We start from the raw sequence: 7,818 nt of genomic DNA, 5'->3' as shown, positions 1-7,818 counted from the left end.
CTGCACAAAATCCTTTTTCCATCAAAGGGAAAGACAAAGCAGATTTGGGAAGCTAATGACCTAATAGTGACTTAAAACGCTCAGAGTTGGCTCTATGATTTTATTTTATTATTTTTTTTTTCCTGCTGGACCTTTCCCAAAATAGTCAGGAAACAAAAATAATCTGGAAAAAAAAATGTTTTGGGCTATACTAAAGGCACCCCATGCATTGTGCTGGGGTGCAGCTGGGAACCTCTCTGGAAAACACCATCCAGAGGAGCTGTGCACATAACTCATCTAAGAAAATCACATTTTTTTGCTGAAGAAGCAGCCACACTCCCTCTGCTGGAGCCTGCATACACAGCCTGAAGCTCTCTGCGCCCTTGGGTGAGCCCCCAGGGCTCTGAAAGGCACCTTGGGGAGCTTTGGGGGGCAGAAGGAAGGGCTAAATCCTGGTGGGGCTGATGAAGCAAGCGGAGAGAAAGCGAAAAGCCTGCAATTAAAGAGGAAAAGGTGAGAAATGAGCACCTGGCTGGAGTTCCCAGCACAAACCCTTCAGCCCCACAGCTCTGGCTCGCAGCCCCGGGCACCCGTTTGCCAACTTCTCATTAGCAAGCTGCTCTCGTTAGAGCTCATTTCTGGCTCCAAGTGATGGCCAAGTGGGGGAGATGCACCCTCTCCACCTGCTGCTCTCCCATCTCCAAAGGGTAGAGCCTAATTTCAGGTGTCCGCAGCGAGGTGGGTGCTGATTTCATTTTTGGGGGGCCGAGATAAAGGCACCATACATCCCCCCTCAACAATAGTGATGAAATTACGCCTCCGTCCTACCCAAATTTGAGCTGGAGAGGAGCAGGTGGTGCAGAAAAAGTATTCCTGGACCAGCTTCTTCCAAATATCGGCAGGATGAGGCCGGGGGAGAGCAGCAGGGAGGCTCCCGAGGATGCTCCCCCCAAGCTGGGTGCCCAGGTGCCCAGGAGAGCCCCCAGGGGTGGGCTGGAGGCGGTGGGAGCCTCCCTCGTGTGCTGGAGCAAAGCTGGCAGCTTTGACAGCCAAAAAAACCTTCCTTGTCTTCTTCTGTCTGTCCCCTAGATGGCACCTGCTCGCAGCAGATTAAATTCCTGGTGAAAAACAGCGGGTTTGGGTGCCTGGGAGGGGGAAAAATGCAAACAGCAACAAAACAGGAAAAGCAAACAAACAAGAAACGCCCCAAACACAAAATAATAATAACAATAATAATAATACAATCCAGAATTGAGGCCCTGTTGTCTCTTACAGCTGGAAGTTGAGCTATCTGACCCCTGCATTGTTTTCATCTGCTTTTCCCTCTGGGTGCTCAATTCCCCAGCAAACTCCACTGACAGAAGGAGCTGAGCCCCATCTGGGGGCAGCAATGGACTCCCCCACAGACCTGGCTCACCCCAGGGAAATATTTTAGTCCTTTATAAGGATAGGAAACCCAGAAAGGGAGGAATACACCAACTGTGTTTTGATTTTAAATCAAATCAGGACATCAGGAGGGGAATCGTGCTGACACGCTCCTTGGGTCAGCGAGCAAAGCCCAGAGGCAGCCACCCTAAAAGCTCCCCCTGTCTCCGTGCTCCCATACCAAGACCTGCTATAGGGAAAAACCAGCGCTGACAGTCCCACAGACTGCATCCGTGGGGCCTGACGCCTCTCTGAGCCCTTTATCCTTGTTATTTTTGGCCCAAGGGTGTTTAATCCCTGCTGGCAGCATCCTGGTGGGGAAGGATGGATGAGGTGGAGGGGACACGTCCCCAGCTGACCCCTTCCTTCCTGGGCTGGGACCTGCACCAAAGGGTGCTGACGTGCCAGCAGACTATTATTAGGCTTTGTTTTAGCAGGGCACCTCGCAGGACAGGGCCCTGCCAGGCTGCCCGGGGTCTCAAGTGGATGCCCGGCAGCTAAATGTCCCCGCAGTGACAGCCAGAGGTGACAGAGGTGTCCTGCCCACCCCGTGTCCCCTCCCCGGCTTCTCCAGGTTGCTCCTGTGCCCCCTGAAGGGATTTGGGGCTGTCCTGGGCATCACCACTGGAGGAAGACAGCTGGGAGAGCAAAAGGATGCTGTGGCTTTCCCTTGGGGGCTGCTGAATTAGCAAAACATCCCAAAACTCTGAGGCGTGAAGGTCTGCGAGGCTGGGTGGCAGCTGGCTTCACCTTCCCCATGGAGCCCAACTGTTCATAGTCTGTAGGGTCTGACCTTCCCCCCAGCCTCTGCTACAACCTTGTGCATGGCAAAGCCTCCCCATTGCCATGCCAGAGCAAGTTTTTGGCTTTGGCAGCCCAGGAGAGGCCTCCTGCAGCAGCACACAGCACCCAGCTCTCCCCACCTCCCCACGGTGTCCCACACCCACCCCAAAGCCCCTTAAGGTCATTTCGAGGCCCCCAGACTTGAGGCTGCTCTCACACTCAAGAGCCCTCTGCCTGTGAGAGCACAAGAAGTGGTTCTGGGACCCATACAGCAGGGTACTCACACCTCAAGCCTCCTCCACAGATATTTAGTCCTGAGCTCTCAGCTGAGAGGCTCACATGGAGATGGAGTCCTTGGGAAGAGCTTTCAGCAAGGCAAGGGCTGAGTGGCTCTTGTGTATGCCACGTGCTGCTCTCAGAAGGGCTCCCATGGGTAAAGGCTGAGCCTCTTGGTGAGTACAGGTTGTTTGAAGTCACTTCTTACCCCCCTTTCCCCTCCACGCCCTCCCCAATAGCTTGTCTACATGCATACATCAATATCTTCCTCATCTTCCAAGGAAACCAGAGACACGGGGCATTGCTAGCCCAGCCTAGGCACACTCAGCGCACTGCTAAGGTGCAATTATTTCTCATTCTTCCCCATCAAATCATGAAGCAATCCCATTTCTGGCTACCCAGGCTCCCACCTGTAAAAATTATAGAATGTCCCAAGGTGAAAGGGACCCACAAGGGTCAGAGTCCAACTCCTAAGCCAGCACATCTTGCACAAGTTGAGATGCTTCCATGCCACCAGTGCTGGGAATTACATAAATATCTCAGCTACATCAGCTACAGGGTCTCTTAATTTTTTTTTTGACCCCTCCCTTTTTTTTTTTGATCCCCAAACCACCAAAGAAACTCATAACCCTGCCCTGGGACACAAACCCAAGCTGGGCAGGGAGCTAAAGGTTAAATAAAGGACACCGCTTAGGCACAGAGTAGAAATATATAAACAGTACATTTCTTTTTATTTCCTTTTTAAATACAGAGCTTCCTTATGACAATAAAGGAATTCCCTCTCCCTCCTCCCTCCCGAGCAACTCTTATCAAAAGAAATCACCCACTGCAGAACCGACACCAGGCAGGGGCATGCGCTTTGGGAGTGTGTTTAGCGAGTGCAGTATCTATAGGCTGTGCCTCCATAAATAGGAGCTGGTGCTTTCCCTTCGCTTTAAATAGTTCCCAAGCAGCCTGTGAGGGAAAGCTCCCGGTCATTCTGCATTTTTGCTCCCTCTACTGAATGCATATGAGAGTATTTGGGGTGCAGCCCCTTTTTTGTGTTGGGTCAAGGGGAAGGGGGTTGATTTACACTGATACAGGAGCACGTATTTCAGGGTAAGGGAGGGTTTTCAAGGGCTGAATTCTGATAATTCCCATTTTTCAGGGGTAATAGCTGCATAGGAACAAGCTAGAGGTTAACATCAGTGAAAAGGATGGGGGAGAAGCAGAAGAGAGCCACCTCTGAGAACAGCAGAGCACCCTCACCGCATCAGAGCAGCTCTGCCAAATAAGTCTAAGAGAAGGGACATACCTGCTAACACCTGGGCAGGCAAAGCAAGCTCAGGAGTGATGTGAGCCTATTTATGCAGGGTGGGGCTCTGCGCTCTGAAATTGATGGTGCTGGTCCCAAATTTGAGAAACTCAGAGCTATCTGGTGCTATGGATGTATGCGTTAAAAAACAAGTGGCTAACGCTGCTCCTAAGGGAAGGGTACAGGGCCTAAGCTTAGCTGTGCCACCCAGATGTCCATCAATCCTTCCAATATCCTTCTGAAAAGGGATCAATTGCCTGCCGCATGGCAGGACAAGCCCCCTTGTGCTGCCACTGCTCACACAGACCCTTGCAGGAACTGTCCAAGTCCCCCAGTCACGGGAAACTTATCTAAAAGCGATGCCTGGAAAAAGCACGCTGAGACACTGACTGCTGCTGATAGACCCAGCCACAGAGCTCAGCCCTTTGGCAAGCCTCCCGGGTGCTGAAACTGATGCTCCAGCTGCTGAATTTGATATGCTGATTTTCTGCAAAACCCTGAGCACATAACAAATACATTACTGCCAGAGCTTTCTCTCTTTTTTTTTTTTTTTTTTTTGAATGCTAGCATAGCTCAAGTAAAAAAAAAAAAAAAAAGAAAAACTTTTTTTCCCCCCAGACTCTGCCATTTTGTTCACATTCGGGTCTCCCACCTGCAGCTAAGCAAAGGACACTGATGGCCTTTGGAGCAGCAGCAGAAATTGGCCACGTGGATGACCAAGATGCCCCACGCATCCCCCTCTTCCACTCGGGGGACTTCAGCTCTCCAAGCGAGATCTTTGCAGCAGGGATGCAGATGGGGAGCAGAAGGCAGCACGTCCCCCAGGACACGCTCTTAATATTTAATGCGGCGTCAGGATCATGCCAAGCGATCCAAGCTCAGGCAGAGTTTTCTACAAGAAAAAGGAGACGCAGCCAGGGATTGTCTTAGTTTGAAAGGAAAACACACACAGGCTGAAGAGGAAAGTGCTAATTTGTATTTCTAAAGGATGGACTCGGGCAACTCCCTCGTCTGTCTGCTCTTCACAGAATATTGATGGCTCGCTCTTTGTGACCAGATCTGGAGCCACAAGTGTAATGGACAGGGTTTGGTACTTAAATGCCTTAATTAGATATGAAAACAATTAGAGAAGACTATTCTCTTCTAACATCCACAGGCCTCAGCACAGATAGAAAATGGGGCAAGCCCATCCCATAATGTCTATTTAAGTTGTTTTGGAAGCCTGACAGATGAAAAGAGGACAGCCCAACTGGAACGCTGTGCCATCAAGTAATCATCTAACGAGATGCAGAAGACAGTGCAACTGTAGGACAATTATGAATCCTTCATAATTGCCTATTATGGCAAAGCGAGCCCCAAGAGAGCGGCTGCTGCCACGCTGCTGCTCAGACACAGGCTCGAGCTCTCCGGATAAAAATACCCACTCAGCATTTTGGCAGCGTTTTCACAGCGGGGACACCAGAGGCAACCTTCAGAGAAGGGCTAGGGAGGATGAGAGTGAAGTCAAATTATTAGAAATTAGAGAGGAAGGGGCTTGCACTGAAGTTTTGGGGGAAATGGATGCAAGCGATGACTTTCACCCAGTCCCAGTTTTGCCCGTTAACCTTTGAGGAAGGCAGAAACACAAAGGACAGGTACAGAACAGTGAAAAAGAAAAAAAGCTTGATCAAGGAATAACACGAACATGTGTCAACAGGTAAAAGATTCATGTTAGTGGGACACAGAGTGGAAAACAGCAGGAACTTTTTGTGACATGGCACATGCTTCAGGTCCCTTTTATGTTGCTGAGAACCCCCCCCCCAAAGTGTTCTCCAGGTATACCCAACTTCATGTTTCCTTCTGCTTTTCCTCCAAAAAGCACCCAGAGAACACAGTCCAGCAGCATCTTCTAAAGCAGAGAAATACAATATGCAAAAATTTTACAAAGATTCAGTCTTTTGGTACAGCTGGGAACGAGGGGGGCCTTTCAGGAAGAATTGTTTGATCTACAGCATACGGGTACATGACCGTCTATCAATTATTTTTCAGGGCATCCCAGTTCATGCAGGCCATCAGGAAGCGTATGTCACATCCCACAGTGGTTGGATTCCTCTTCAAACATTTCTCCAGACAGCAGCTCTGAAGCAAACCAGTTGAATTTTACCCCATCCCTATCCTTTTGCAGTGATGCACTGACACACATCATCCAACTCGAGTTTGACATTTATTAATAGCTTCAAATGTCGATGCCAGAGAATCTGGGAGGCTGTTGCTAGTGAAGTTGTCAGATCTGCTTTCTAAGCAATCCAGAAAGCACTGCATCGCCTGTTCAGCAGTCCAGGTTTCACCAACTTCCCTTAATTTACATGAAGAAACATCTATTTCCATACATCAGCGTGTCAACATTGTTGAAGGCAACAAAATAAGTCTCAGACCAACAGAACTATTCAGGTATAAATCCAATTTTAATTGTCAAGCTAATTTCTAGCTCCTACATTCAGTGCAAGGATCAAAACCTACAGGTTTGAGAGCAGAAATTTATTCTATTCCCCGTTTGTGATCGTTTTGGCAACTGTCAAAAGGTTAACTTCCCAAACCCACCCATTTCAGAAGTGCTCCACCACCTCGTGGCTCCAGGTGAACGTCGTGGACTGTCAAAAAGCTATCGACATCCTTCAAACCCACTTCTTTGGCAACAGTTATACATAGCGTTGTGCGTATATAAAGAGCTTATAATAAAACTTTGTACATTCTAATTGTCTTAACCTTCACAGAAGTATTAAAGTGCTCAATCAACTCTGAACCACCTCTCCTTCCCTAGTTAGCCCACCTCCTGGAAGCGCCTGCACTTTTGTCAGCAAAACCAGAAGCAAACAAGAGAAAAGGTACAAAAAAAAAAAAAAATAAATCCTCCGTGGGATCATCACGACCCCGTAACAGCCAAGAGGCCTTGAGTCTCAGAACCCCTCCTACCCATTTATCTAGACACAAAATATGCAAGCAGTTTAAGCCAGCACAGCTTCACTTCGGGAGTCGTGCTGCTTCCCCATCATTTGGTTCTTTGGCCCATGACTTCTGCAGAAAGAAAAGTCCACAAAACAGATTCTTATTGACGCCACTAAGAAAATACAAAGACTGAAGTCGTACTGGTAAAGCAACAGCAACGAACAAAACACCCACCCCAAGAATGGTGATTGCTCTCTAACACCCCCCGGTTAGCTAGGCTTTGAGTGATCTCATTTAACAGCATTTGACAATCTGAAATTGATGTTTTCAAGTGTTTTTTTGATGTTTTCAAGTGGTTTTAAATAAGGGACATTTTTTGGTCCTTGTGAGTTGGGGGACAGGGGGCACATCTGAGAACTATTTCTGACAACTACTACTTTCTCTGACAAGACCCACATGCAGTTCATCCCAACGTGCTCTGTTCTGGAGGGAATTTCACCCTCTCTGCTCTTCCTCAAAGAGGACCAGAGCTACTCTCCACCAGGCACATCCTCTTTCCTGCAGCTACAGCACCCACAATGTGGGTCGAGCCACCCCAAGGGGTAACTTTTCCCAACCAAGAGCTGAGACACCGTAAACGCACCCTCTGGACACCTGCATTTAAGAGCTTAGCCATAAGATGACGCTTCTCATTCTAGTTTTGGTCAATCTGACATCCATGGGAAAAGCACATTATTTAATTAATGATTATTTAAGCATCATCAGGCCTCTACAATCATTGTCTTATGACATACTGAACTGTTTGCTGTCACCTGCTCTTTTTCTGTTGACTGGAGATCAGACATGCTTTTACCACCTCCGCCTTCGCACTGCCCCAAAATCCTGTTTGCTGCCTGCTCGTCCTGTTTCTACATGCAGACCCCGATAAGAGCCATTTGTGACCTCACCACAGAATGACTCAAAGCTAGAAAATATTGACCAAGGCAGTCAGAAAACAGATTCACGCCTGCTGTCATGCTATGGCCAGACACAGCATGAGTTGCCTCTGCTGCCTTCAAAACCGACTGAAAACCAGATGCGTTTATCTGCTTCGGTGTACCAAACCCCAACTCAGAGCCTTCTCAGCATTCCCACAA

Source organism: Aythya ferina, assembly GCF_964211825.1.
Source record: "Aythya ferina genome assembly, chromosome: 4".
In the NCBI taxonomy this organism is placed as follows: domain Eukaryota; kingdom Metazoa; phylum Chordata; class Aves; order Anseriformes; family Anatidae; genus Aythya; species Aythya ferina.
The sequence above is the reverse complement of the archived record's forward strand: the minus strand, read 5'-3'. Positions refer to the sequence as shown.